The sequence below is a fragment of the Ailuropoda melanoleuca genome, chromosome 7 (assembly GCF_002007445.2).
Source record: "Ailuropoda melanoleuca isolate Jingjing chromosome 7, ASM200744v2, whole genome shotgun sequence".
Taxonomy (NCBI): Eukaryota; Metazoa; Chordata; class Mammalia; order Carnivora; family Ursidae; genus Ailuropoda; species Ailuropoda melanoleuca.
In genome coordinates, this window is record NC_048224.1 from 9,975,034 (window position 1) to 9,989,777 (window position 14,744).

At 37.8% G+C, this 14,744-nt stretch overlaps 1 protein-coding gene across 7 annotated transcripts in view; it reads right to left on the bottom strand.

Annotated features, from left to right (window-relative positions):
* BNC2 (basonuclin 2) overlaps nucleotides 1–14,744 on the bottom strand; it is a 417,234-nt gene that overhangs the window by 355,369 nt on the left and 47,121 nt on the right. The gene's annotated exons all lie outside the window — the stretch shown is intronic.

Below are 14,744 nucleotides of genomic sequence, written 5' to 3' on the forward strand. Positions count from 1 at the left end.
CTTAGGAATCAGAGAAAACATTTGTTCCCATGTGATTTCTTAGAAACCACAATTTGTTCATGTCAAATTCTAGATTAGTTATTTTGGTCAGGACTGGGTTTAAGTGTCCTTTGTCAGACAAGCACAATGTCTCTGAGCTGCATGTGATGGGGACAACAAGCTTGAGGAAGGGTTGTTAACAATAAGGTAAGAACCAAAAATAATTCCCTGCTGGATCCTTCTTTGTGGACCTTTTGTGTGGTCTCCAAAGGCTATCACTCAACAAATCAGGGCTACATTGGGATAGATTTGAAAACCATCGGGAAGATGTTCAATTTTCTTAGTAAAAAAGTATAAATGCCTTTGACTGCATCAGTCCAGTAACTTCAGTCTTAGGAAAAGAGCCTTGGATGAAGAGCAAGAATATTCTCTGTGCAGTTTTTTCCTCTATTATGGGTCAGAGCAAATAAATGTACAGTGCTTGTATTTCAGAATCAGCTTTCAATAGATCAAACTAGGGTTCCTGCTGTATTCCTAACAGCTCAGTGCACAGCAATTCAGAAGTTTCCAAGACCAAGAGCCACTGTGCTGTAATGCAGGAAGTACAGATCTTGGCTTCAATTACATCTCTATTAAAATGTTTTGATGACCCCTTTCTTCCCCAAAAGGTTGCCTGAAGATAGAGTCACATTAGTGATTGTGTAAAAATACATGAAGCACTTTAGGAGCTTTGATATATAATTCTGTATCTCCTAATAAAACAGCAGCCCATAATAGAAAGAGACATAGTGTTTTACACTTACACATATGTATACATATATATCTCACCAGACCCTCAGATATCAATGGGATGGGTACTGAGGGATTGTTTCCATCATGACCATTTTACTGATGGGAAAACCAAGGCCTTGAAATATAAACACTTACGTAAGTTCACATAGTAAAACAGTGGGGCTAAACAAGAAGCCTGTATCTTCGGACTCAAATTCTACTCTATTAGCATCATAAAGGAATACAATTTGAACCCTTGAATATTAATGTGTAATTTGCATTGTGTAAAAGGATGTTTCATTATTTCTTATTGATGTTTAGATGGCCTGGGTTCTGGTGAGTAATGATAAAGAAAATGACTAACACATTCCTTAGTCTTTTCCTGCCCTCTGACGACTAACCCATCTCAGTTAATGCCTGCACTTAAAAATCTGTAATGATGTGTAAAGCCGCTAAGGTAACTTATGGTTAAAAACTTCCTCTGCTTCACAAAAAGAATTCCATTGTAATATGAATTGTCCCTGATACCTATCTACTAGGAGCCACCATTATGCAATCCATAGGACAGGCTTGAAGCAGTCTTCCACAAGACAGCATATTTCTTCCCTATTCATTTATCTTTGTACAGGCAAGACAAGAAAGCTGTGGTGAGACAGAAGAGAGGCATTCATTGTGCCTTTGTCTCTAGTCTTGCAATACCCAAAGAGTCCTGAACAACCAGGCTTTACCTGGGTACCCACAGGCTAAAGAGGGGCTGCAGACTGGACATCCTATAGGGCTATTTGATTCCCTAATGTGAATGACAATTGACTGAGCTTGGGGAACCTGTTGAAGTTAAGCACCATGCACATTTGCAAGGGCCCTGGCAAGCAGAACCTGAAGTTAAATCCAAAGTAATGCTCCCAAGCTACAGGTGAGTTATCAGTGGATAAGGAAATCACAGTCATGGTACTCAACAATTTGTGCTTTAATGAAATAGAACAGAACAAAATACACGGCACATAGTAAGGATAAATATTGTTTCATGTATGTGTATAGATGGTCAAAAAGCCTTAAAAAAGCCATTATTCTGAAGAGAGAAGCTACTATTCAACTCCTATATCTACCAGTCACATGGGAATGCAGACAATGTATGGCTAGATACTCCAATTCTTTTCATGAGAAGCCAGAATTCTGAAATGTTGAATGAAATCTCCCCAAGTTTTTAAAGAAAGCTCAAACTATTTGAGAAGAGTGTACAGGCCAAACCAAATGTATCTGAAGGCTGGGCCTGGACTGACTGTCCTTGATCTCTTGCTTTAAAGAAATCAGTACACATGTAATAAAACCAAGGGAGCAGAACTGATCTTAAAAGAGCAAAGGATTTCTGCTTAATGTCCCTGGGAAACCATGTGTGTAGAAGCATTCCCAGAAGGCATTAACCACAGCAACACCAATGTTGGCGGGAAAAGAACAGCTCTGCATGATGAGGTGAGCAAGGAGCCATGGGGCTTGGTGAGAGAGGAGTGACTGGGCAAAGAGATAAAATAATGGTGAGCCTAGTAGTTTCTATCAACCTTCCTTGAGTTGGGTTAGATGATGGGGTAGAGCTCTCAGAGACAACAACCTTGACCTTTCCTTCACAAGGAGATGGATGGATGGATGGATGGATGGATGGATGGATGGATGGATGTCTTTTCTTTTGTGATTTGTGAAAAAGAATGAAACCAAAGAGTGCCATCAAAGTCATCTTCAAGTGCTATAGCTCTGCCTGCCCACAATATTTATCACCCTCAACTACCCTAGAGCACCAATGAGCAGTTTCAGAAGAATTAAGTAGGAACTGGTGGGGAAGGAGCCCTTCATGGGCCTCACCTGCTACCTAGCTCACCACAGTACTAGGCCCTACTTAAGCAGACATAGATCTTCAGTCTCTGGGCTTCCCAAATGACACCTGCCTGGCAGACAAAATTCTCAAGTGATATGAGGAACTTAGGCTTAGAGATTGGTGGGACTAAGCTGAGGCCTCTTCATCTCTCTATTCTGGGGAAAAGATTGACAAAACCAGGGAATGCTACCCGCCCTGCAGTTCATTTGCCTATTTTAAAACACTAGGAGTCTTCCATGCAAATGTGTGGGCCCCAAGCCTGAGGGCTGGTCTTGCATCAAATATAAAGCAAGACCAGCCGCCAGCTCCAGACCCAGCTGTTCCCCAAGCTCACGGTGCAGGTGTGAGATCATCCCTATGAACGTCACCTGCCTGCAGTTTGTCACCTCAATGTCATTACCACAGGCAGAGATGCGGTTGGGGCTTTTGTTTTACTTCACACCAGGGGGAAGTCATTTTTGGAATTTTTCATCTTAAATACATTTTTCTTAAATGTATGTGACACATATTCCTCACAGGACTTAATAAAATAGATATTTCTCATGCATGGAAAGTAAACTACAGCTGCACAGATTGAAACAAAATTTATTTTTTAAAACATATTGTGGTTGGAACATTCAAAACACTAACTTAGCTATAATTTCTAAAAAAGTTCAGAACCAACAAAACCAACTTTCTCAGTAGTTTTTATTAGAACAAAGACTAACATTTGTTAGGCTAACAAATTAAACATTTACTAGTATCCCCTTTTTATCAACAAGGAAAATAATATAATTTCAAAAGAAGGAAAATTTCTAAAGCTCTTTCTTCCTACATAATTACCACCATGGAAGTAAGCAGGAAAACCCTTTTTTCAGATTCTTAAAAAATATATTCTGATTCTGACATTTCTGTGAAAAAGGGAAGAATGAGAAGTGTTCTAATAGAAAGCCTCTCGTTGCTTTAAAATGAGTCCTTATAAATACAAATAAATAAAGCCAATTTTATTGCAAAAGCTTAGGTTGAACTGTGTTAGGAAAGAAGTGGTAGTCTTCTATGTGACTTCGATGCAAAGAATATAGGTGCTTTCACTTGGTCATATATTCTTTTTTTTTTTTTTTATAAGTCAAATGTATTCCCTAACCAGGAAGTGTCCAGCAGAAATAACAGTAATGGGAATGTGGTTTTCATGACATCTCAGGTGACTTTCAGGATCTCCTTGTCACAATCGAGACTCTTACAATGACAACAAGAAACAAACCTCTGGGACTCCATAACCTCCCCAGACAAGGATTTGGCTTGTCTCGTCTCTCCTGATTATGCAATATATGCTAGAAGCAGAAGAATGGTGACACGGACCACTGGGCTGTGGACAATGTTTTCTGGTCCCACTTGTTTCATCTCCTTATTTACTATTTTGTGTGTTGCCCCGACACTTGCAGTGAGACGAGGGAGGATGTAACTCCAGGCAAGAGCAACAAGAAACGTTTGCCTTGTCTGTAAGGTAAAGAATGCAGGAAGATACATGTGTAAGTACTTGGTGGGCCAGCACGTAGGCACACACATGTGTACACACACACACACACACACACACTTATACCTAGGCACCTAATTTGTCTTTACTGGCATATATATATATAGACATGTCTGGCTTTACACACCAGACATTTTCCTTGAAGTTGTGATCAATATTTTGCAGCTCAAATATTCAAAGGCCCTAGAGAAGCTTACTATTTAAAAGAAATTTATTATGACTCCTTTCATAAACCAATGTTTGCTAATACAAATAATCATACCCAAACTGTCCAAGTTTGGATTTATGCATTCAGAAATAACATGCAAATCCAAACACAGAGATCACAATTAAACTACCCTGGGATGTGTGCATTCTTTTGTAACACTTCACCTAATGGGTAAACAGGTGGCCATCACTTCAAATGTCGATATTTAAAATAAAAGATATCAGCTAGACATTGTTCAAACAAGAAAAACAGCTCAAAGATTCTTACTTGGAACAGAAGCAGTAAAACTTAGTATGTGCCAACTACCACACCCACAGAATATCTAAGGGGGGAGCCCCCTGCATTATAGTGATTCTACTCTCTCAAAGATTTACCAAGATAAATAAACCACATCTGTCCACTGGGATTGGCAAGTGCCTTTTTGTTCCCTATTAGTTCTAAGGCACTCAGAGAGATAATGCTATTCACTGTACCTTATGATCTCAAAGGAAACCGACACTTCAAATGATTATCTCTATCTAGTTTGCCACACCCCCATCACTCCTGGTATAAATATTCAGTGTAAGGAACAAGCTACCATGAAAAGCAATTATGGGGAAGAAAGACCCCAGGAAATTACTGAACACATAATCAGCAAGACTTACACACTTGTTTGACCGGCCTTCTAAAAGAGGCTGCCCAAATCAAACTCTTAAATTACCACTGTAATGATAGTCCAGTTATGAGACCGTGACGGCTGTAGTCACCAGCACGGTCAATGCCACAGACAGTATGACACACTGAAGCATAGGATACGTGCAAACTGACTTTCAGATCACGTGGTGTGCGTTTTATAAAATCACTTCAAGTAACTGATGCATAAAATAGTCTGAGCTTTTTAACCATGGTCAGCAGTCACAGTCATGGTATCTGGTTATCGTAGAACAGTAGAATTCATTGGAGCTGAAGGCTACTTGGAATAAAGATAACCAAATATTTTTGAAGTGTTTACACTTTTTTTTTAATGTTATCTTTTAAATTCACTTCCTTAATGGAAAACAAACTCATTTTTCTGAACCAAAAGGAAAAAAATCCTTAATCCTTCTAATCCATATTTTTCAACAAGCTTCTACTTTCATTATTATAAATGAATATCCAGCTCTGATAACCAAATTTAGCTTCCTCCTTATACTAAGGAAAGCATGAGATAGCAATGGAAGGGTAATTCTCTCTCTCCAAGAAAGCAGGAATATTTAAGTTAGCAACTCAGAGCACATAGCACTAAAGTGAGACTAGGTCCAGTATTTCTTGACTTGAGGGCAGAAGCTGTTCACCCCTTTGCTCCCTCCTTTACCTCATTCATTAACAACTTTCTTTCCTGATTGTCCTTACCCAGAACTACTGAAGTAAAGAAGCTAGAGGGAAAAAGGAAAAAGGGGAGAGGGGTACACAGAAACCACCACCACCACAATCACCACAGACTTAAAAAATAAAAATAACAAGGCTAACACTTACATAGTGCTTACAACAGTACTGTACAATATACCTGTAATGTGACCCATATATGTAATTTAATATGTTCTGGTAGCCACATTAAAAGTTTAAGTTGAGATTGTAACATATTTAATATATCAAAAATACCATTTCAGCACGAAATCAATACCAAAAAAACTGAGATACACAGTACTGTATTTTTCTTTTTAAGATTTTATTTATTTATTCAAGAGAGAGAGAGCACAAGCAGAAGGAGTGGCAGGCAGAGGGACAAGCAGGCTCCCGACCGAGCAAGGAATCCCAGGCAGGGCTCCATCCCAGGACCTCGGAATCATGACCTGAGTCGAAGGCAGGCGCTTAACCGACTAAGCCACCCAGGCGCCCTAGCACTGTATTTTTCATACCAAGTCTCTGAAATCTAATGTGTATTTTACACTTATGGTACCTCTAAACTTGGACCAGCCACATTTCAAATGCAAGAGCCACGTGTAGCTAATGGCTACCAAATTGGATGGCGCAGGCTTACGATCTGCCAGGTGCTGTTCTAAGTGCTTTAAATGTACAGATTCATTTAATTCTCACAACAATCCTACAAGGTAAATACTACCATTATTCTCATTTTATAGACAAGGAACTGAAACAAAGAGCAGAGACCCAAAATCGCATGCTGGTAGGTAACAGAGGGGAAATTCAAACCTTGGCCATCTGGCTACAACTTCTATGCTATTTATTAAGAGCCTATTGGGTCTCTGACAGGCACAGAGCTGCATATCTAAATAAATTCTTCCATGTTCTCCTCAGAACAACTCTAGAGAATAAGTATTACTATCCAAACTTTCCACACTGCTGCATCATTAACAGAGATATTTAGAGTAGAGATAACATGGCTTCACAAAGGAACACCTGGCAGAAGACAGTAAGGGTAACCAGTCCACAGGTCCGACTCTAAAGGAACATGTAGCCTAGTAAGAAAATTAGAAAACCATTACAAAAATTAGTATACTACAGGGTATAATGGGCTAAAAAGAGGTACAAAGTGCTACAGAGACTTAGAGGGAAACATCTTATCCCATTAAGAGAACAGCCAATGCTTTCAAGAAAGAGGTTAACATTTAAATGTTCAATGAAGGGCTTAAATAGAAGCCTAGGATAAAATGCTCCAAGACCAAAGGCGAGGAGGTGAAAGGAGTTCCATGGGGTGCTGAAGGAAAAGCTAAAATACTTCTAAAATGGCTGGAGTTTAGACTACATGTACGGAAAAGACATATCAGACACAATGCTGAAATTGTCCAAGGGCCATGGCATGGAAAACCTCAATTCTATGCAGTTTGAGGAGACTTGAGCCTTAGGTAAAATCACTGTACCAGCACTAGACAGGATGCAACAAAAGAGATTAGATATGAATGGCTGGCAAGGATGCTGCTAAAATAATCTAGACAAGCAACTGCAATGGTCACAGCCAACTTTAAAACAGAAGGTGAGTATGAAGAGGCTTTCTGGATGCAGAATCTTTAAAGTCTGGGGTCTAAAGGTAAGCCAAAGATGATAGTTTAAACCCATATGCTAGTTAATCATAGCAAGTTTTTATTCCCCTTTTTTCCCAGCCTAAACTTTCTGCTACATCTGTGCTTCTCATATCAAGATTTATACTACTATCTACTGGCCTTATAGCTAGCTCTTATTTCCAATTCAACAACTCCTTTCCTATCAAGCAAGGAGTTAGTTGTTAGCAGAAAATGGCAAAGGGCATTATCTTTCAACTTAGACAGAATAACTTGATACCTCCAAGTTCTTCAACCCAAAGACAGGAATCAGATTCAGACTTCCAGCACCGCTGAATACTACTCTGTAAGGGCTTAACAAGCAGCTATGCCTAAAATATTGGCCTTTTGCTTGAAGGTCTTAATGTTTTAAAGGAAAAGTTAAAAACAATTTCCCTACTGTCTACTTCCCTTTGCATTTATTTATTATTTTTCATGTTTAATTAAAAAACACTTCTACTTTAAACAAATATTTCCTTTTTTTTCCCTTTAATTACCTGACAAACAGTAGTAGAGCTGCATAAATTCTGCCTGAGGTTAAAGCTGGAGGAGAGCCTAATCACCAGCTTGAGACATTGTTTTGGCCAAGTAAAGCAGAACACATTTATCCCATGTGTTTGAACAATACTTAGGCACTTCCGTTAAGACCTCCTTTTATCCAGCGTTGATTCTGATTACCCACTTTCCTGATTTCTGTGGGAAATATGGGTGTTCTTCACACCACCACTGCAGGATTAAGGAAATGTACCTCAATGCAGCAGAGTTCAGATGTGCACACAGCCTTCGACAGAGAACACGAACACAAATGTCAGCCTTACTCCATTACATGTCAAACTTGGGAAGCCCTCCCTTGATTCATAATTGATATCAAACTAAACAAACCTTCATGGTTTTCTGCTGCTTTCCATAAAGAAGGTGGTCAAAGAACAGTGATGAGAGCAGGTAGAGAAGTCAAGGGGGAAAAATAAGTAAAACAGATGCCAAATATAAGTACAGTTGACCCTTGAACAGGAGTTTGAACAATGTGGGTCCACCTACACATGGGCTTGTTTTTGTTTTTGTTTTTTTTTACAGTATAGTAAATGTATTTTCTCCACTGTAGACTTTTCTTATTAACATTTTCTTTTCTCTATAGGGAAGCCTGGGTGGCTCAGTCAGTTAAGCGCCTGCCTTCAGCTCAGGCCCTAAGCCTAGGGTCCTGGGTTCGAGTCCTGAGTCGGGCTCCTTGCCCTGTGGGAAGCCTGCTTCTCCCTCTGCCTGCTACTCCCCCTGCTTGTGCATGCTCACTCTCTCTCTCTCTCTCTCTCTCTCTGACAAATAAGTTAAAAAATCTTTTTAAAAAATTTTTTTCTCTACCTTATGTTACTGTAAGAATATGGTATAGAACCCATATATGAAATATGTGTTAATCAACTATTATGTTATTGGTAAGGCTTCCAGCCAACAGTGGGCTATTACTTGTTAAATTTTTGGGAAATGAAAAATTACATGTGGATTTTTGACTGGGCAGGGGATCTGTGTTCCTAATCCCCATGTTGTTCAAAGGGTCAACTGAATGAGAGGTAAATATAAGCTAAGAAAAATTGGGATTAATGGAATTTACATAAAGCAATGAATATCAAAGCTAAACAGACACACGCACATGCACACACATTACCTGTGTGTTTTCTTAAGAGGCCCCACTCCAAATTCTCAGGCTCAAGTATATAGTCTTATGTGTGGTCTAGAGATGCTCAAAGCACTTTCCTTATCCTATAATTCAATCTAGTCATAAAAGTATGGTGCTCTGGAAGGCTGAATTCAGGGCAGCTGGGAAGTCTCACTGGAATCAAATGATCTCATCTGCCAACCATCCAGGACTCCCCAAAGTTTGGAAGTTCTCTGTGTCACTGGTGATCTCTCCAGGAACTGACAAGGGAAGTGGAGAGGGTGGAAAGGCAGCTACCTTTCCATTTAGGGAAATCTTCCAGCATTGTGGCTCACTTTTCCATCAAAGATATAAAAACCACACAGGCAAAAGATCTGATTCCAACTAGAAAATCTACCTTTGACACAGGTAGATGGAAAGGATCTCAGGTAACCACCTACTTAGGGAACCATCTGTATACGCAACAAACAGACTAGTATACAAGGAATAAGAGGTCCTAGAGTCTCTGGCTCCCTTAAGTATTAATGCCCACCCCTCTTTGGAGGCAAATGACAGCCATTTGAGGACAAGTCTGAAAAAATCTAAAGGTGATGATGATGATGATGATGATGGTAATGATGACAATTAAAGACAATAACAGCAGTAGCAGTATCTTACAGTGCTAGGGATGTCTGGAAGGTACAAAGCTTTAGAGTCAGAAAGATCCTAAATCAAACTCAAACCTTCTGTACAACTCAAACTGAGTTCCCATTTCTTTATCCAAAAAATAAGAAAAATGAAGAGTATAAACCCAGAAAAGCTGTTGTAGAGATAAATTTAGCTGTCCTGATGAAAACACCTGGCACACAGAGGTGTTTCACAAATATTCTTTCATTACTTTCCATTCTAGAGTATAGTTCATGGTACCTTAAACAAATCAGAGAACTGGCTCACCAGCAGGAGTAGACCCAGGACTTACGGCTTTTGTTCCTGCTTATATTCACTCAACAAGCATTTAACTGATTGCTCACTTGTGTGCCGGGCACTTTTTTGGGCATTTGAAATATATCTACTTTAATTTCTATCTTTATGGAATTTGATTTACTCTTATCTTTTAGGGTTAGGGATTTCAAGCAAAATTTCCTCAAAGAAGAAGCCAGTACTGATTAACAGTTCGTTTTGTCTGTTTCAATGCAAGCATGATTCATATTTATTGTTTGTGCTATTTGTTTGACGCCAACCCAAATGTCACAGAAGGCAAGACTGGGGAGGAGACTGAAGAAGGAACACAAATAATACAATGTACAATCAAGTGCAGAAATAAAGAGTCTGTAATTACAAAACAAAAAAACATTATAAGACCAGAAAGGAAGGATGGCAAAGGAGAGCCAATACGGAAGTTCAGACAGAACACCAAAATGGGAGCCCATGATGAGCAGCCTGAGTACCTCTGCAGAAGATACTCAAATCACAGGTGAGGAGATCATGGTTCATAATAAATGGTCAAAAGTAATGGCCATTATTATGGCATTACTGTGACTTTACCTCTCTGGGCCTCCGTTTTCTCACTCAATCATCAGAGAAGTCAGACTAGATCTGCAATCTTTTTTTTTTTTTTTTCCTTTTGGTCTGCAATTTTTAAGGCAGGGGAGTTTCAATTTTTAAACTCATTACAAAAGACTTTTTTTTAAAGGTTAGGAAGTACCTGGCTAGAGGATATTGCAGATTCCTTCTAATATCCTATTATGATGATATATTCTGGCTTCACTTGACCTCAGAGCTTTAGCAAGAGAAAAACAAAGTTTCTTAATCACTTGTTGGCAGCAGAAAACCAAATTTAAATATTCTAACAAAAAGAAGTGAATGAAAAGAGGGTCACTGTATGAATCAATGAGAAAAATGTGCCATGAATTAAGAAGTGAGATTTACTCAACCCTCTGTGCCTATTGTTTAAAAAAATATTTGTAAGCCATCTGTACAACAAATCCACAAGGAAAAAAAAGCAAATAATTAGAGATATTTGTTAGATTTCATAATCAGTACATGACATGATATAGGATACCTCCACTTTACCTAAAAAGAAAAAAATACTAGTTGAAATATGTGTCACAGTTTTTAAAAAACTGCACCATGATACCCTATTAGAAACGAGTCTGGAAATGTCACCTACTATAAATGGAATCATAAATGACAGATACATTAGTCCAAACCAATATCCACAGAAACTCAAAGATTATGCACTATTAAGGGTATCTCTGTGTTGCAAACCAGTGAGTATACATACCAGCAACTCTGCAAATATCATCTAATTTCCACAACTCCTTGAGATATGTATTTTTTAAACCCTCAAAAGGCAATAAGTCCCAGAGAAGTTAAAACCATTGCCCAAGGTCATATTGCTAGGAAGTGGTAGAGCCAACATTCATTCATTCACTCATTTTAAGATTTCATTTTTAAATAATCCCTACAACCCAATGTGGGGCTCAAACTCACAACCCCGAGAGCAGGGGCCACATGCTTCACTGAGTGAGCCAACCAAGTGTCCCATAATCAACACTTAAATGATAGGTTTATTTAGTTCCACACCCCTGCTTTTTAATTATGCCCCTACCCTCATTAAAAGCCACCCAAGAAATGGCACTTTCCAAGTGAGAAGCTTAATTTTCAGAGCATGACATTTCTGTTCATACTGATGTCTGCATATTAGGCTCGATGAGGTCACTAATAATGTGGTCCTAGAGAAATTTTTCTCACAAACACAAATTATACATACAACTAATCTTTTCTCAAGTTGACAAAGCAACTACTCACATTAAAGTAAAAATGGGGCCACGTATATAAAGGGAAAGAGATAAAAACACTAAAGTCTGCAGTGGGATGGTACCCAGCTGATGAACATAGAAACCAAATAGCGGTGGGCAAACCCCAGACCAGAGCAATGAGCAAGAAAGAATTGAAGTAGGAAATATGATGATACAATGAGTCATAAACAGCACAGGATTTGTAGGCCTAAGAAATTTCAAGTTTACTTTCACACTGTAGATTCTATTGTTCTTGGTGGAGAAAGGGGGGTTGGCAGCCACTACATGTATTTGTTTGCCTTAATAATAACACATCTTATGTAGCAGAGAGAAAAAAAAATCTTTTAATTTCTGATGCAAGGCAATGATCCAAAAGCTATTGGCTTCTTGAATGAGAATTACCTCTCTTTTGTATAGACTGTGTGTGAGTACAATGCTTGCATGCCCTGGCAGTATCTGTTAGCTATCTCCACAAGTGTAGAGCCTATAAACAGCAAGGGGTTATGGTGGATCAGACTAAACAGTACAAGTTGCAAGGAGTTTTGGGAAACAGGATTATGACTAAGAAGACCCTCCAAATGTCAAGGCAAGGGGTTTATCGCCACCTTTACAACAGGTTACAGAATAAACCTGAGGCCAGTCTTTTAACTATCTTTTTCTCTTTCCGTTATCTCTAAAATGGGAACTGTAATCTAAATTAATGTGAGTACAAACTGTAAAGTGCTACCGTTACATTAAATAAAGCATGCTTTGAAACTCTAAGATACATAAAAGAAAATCAAAAGCTAAAATCACCTGCATAGTGTTTTAATATGTTTGTACGTATATATGATACACACATGCTCTCGTAATTTAAAATCAATATACATCACTGAAGCTATTAACTATATTACTCTTTCACTCACTAGCCATTTACATCCTTCATGGAAGAATGGAAATAAAAGAATAAATAAAAAAATATATCTACATATACCTGCCTACATTTAAGGAAAATTTCTGTAACTTTTCAAACTGCCCACTAAGAAGTGAGGTGGGTGTCTGACAAAATAAGCAATAAATATAACTCTTCCAAATGTGAGTCTTTATTATAAAAGGCCTAAAAACAGGATTTCCCAACTTTGATTTATGAATCTTTTACTTCAAGGAGCAGGCCCCTGAGATATTTAGACTACACTGGGAGATTCCTCAGGTATGTGTAAACATACAAATGCAGTGGTGGTGAGCTGAAGTGTTATTTTCGCGCACACCCCCCCCCCACATAAACTTTAAAAAGTAAGAGTACAAAAATGTACTAAGTTCTCAGACATGTTTTTTCAACTTAAATCATTATAATTTTCTCCCACCTTCTTTCCAGTTCTTAGAAGAGTATTTGTGGTGGCCAAAGTAAACCCAGGAAAATGCACTGGGAAGTTACACTTCATAGATACAAACTAAAGGACACATTAAGAATATAATTTGCAAATAACAACTTTCACAAAGTAATATACAGCATCTGACCATTCCTCTAATAATCACAGTCCATTTAAAGTTCAGGCCAACTTTCTATTTAAATGATAATAATAGTAATTATCAAGGGCTATGCCTCCCTCTACTGTGTTAGGCTCCAGGCTAGCTTTTAAATTCTAATATTATCTCATTTGTTCCTCACAAAAATCATAAAATAGGTCTAAGTATAATTTTTTAAAAGGAGAAACTAAGACACCAAAGTTTAAGAAATGCCATGGTCATAGACCAGTTATCCAAACCCAGTGAGACTAGATGCAAAAGCTTAAGCTCTAAACTCTCAATGGTCTTTAGAGTATGGCTAGTTACAGCAATATACAGAGAATTAGGTATTTTCCTATCACATAGCTTTTAAGGAAAAACTTTAAGAGAAATATGGAGAGGGATGGCAATCCATTAAGAACTTACTGGGAAACTGCCTGAAGCTTATTTGAAGGCTGATTTCTTCAATCAAGGAACATTTTAAAAATACTAAAGTTGCTGTCATTTACCCAAACATGTCAGATGTGATAAAACAAATGCACATCAAATTTTTTTTTTAATACTGTGTTTGACGGATAAGTAAAAAAGGATTAACATGGTGTTGGGTAAGTGGAAATATACAGCTGAAACTAATTCTATTTCAGAAATTAAAATATTCAACTATATGAAACATTACAAACAAATCCAACATTCCAACATCATTACTACTCAGATTTAAATAAATATATTTTAAGCCAAGAAAAATGACAGAAGTTCTGAATTTAAAAAGAGCGATGAATTTAACTTAGGATGTGTTCCTTTTCAAATTACTAACTGGTCAAGTAGTTTCAAGAACTTAGAAATGGTTTTGTCTCATAGATTTAAGACTTCCTACACACAACAACTGAAATCATTAGCCCTCTTCTGCAGATTATCAAATGGATTGTCTTTGTATTAGGAAATTGAGCTAAATTTCCTGAAGAGAGCCAGCTAAACTGTTTTTGTTATTTTTTTTTATTTATAAGAATCATATTAAACAGTTTGTTAAGAAGTAAACTCATTTTCTTACTAAATTCTGGTTGGTGATTTCCCTAACCAAAAAATTCTTTTTCTAAAAAAGTAGAAAAGTTTGTATATCAAATATCGTATACCAAATAGATCAATGATGGCTTATCACAATTACAAACGAAATTTTTATCTTAAGGAAAACAAATTTAAAATCCACTTGATTTCAGTGAACACAATAACTTTTGGTATGTAGAAATTGTTTTTTAAACAGGTAGACTATAACCTGAGAAATCTCTGACTAACCAGACAGATGAACTTTGAAGGAAGAGAAAGCTCAGCAAGGGTTCTCAAACTCTGCCCAAAACAAACCTTCACTGACTTCCCCTACAGGTCTTTTTCCCTCTCTGTGGAGGTGCTTTTGAAATTTCATTCAAATCCCTAACAGCTCCTATCAAATTATATTAGAATTGTGACCTTATGATAAGATGCCTA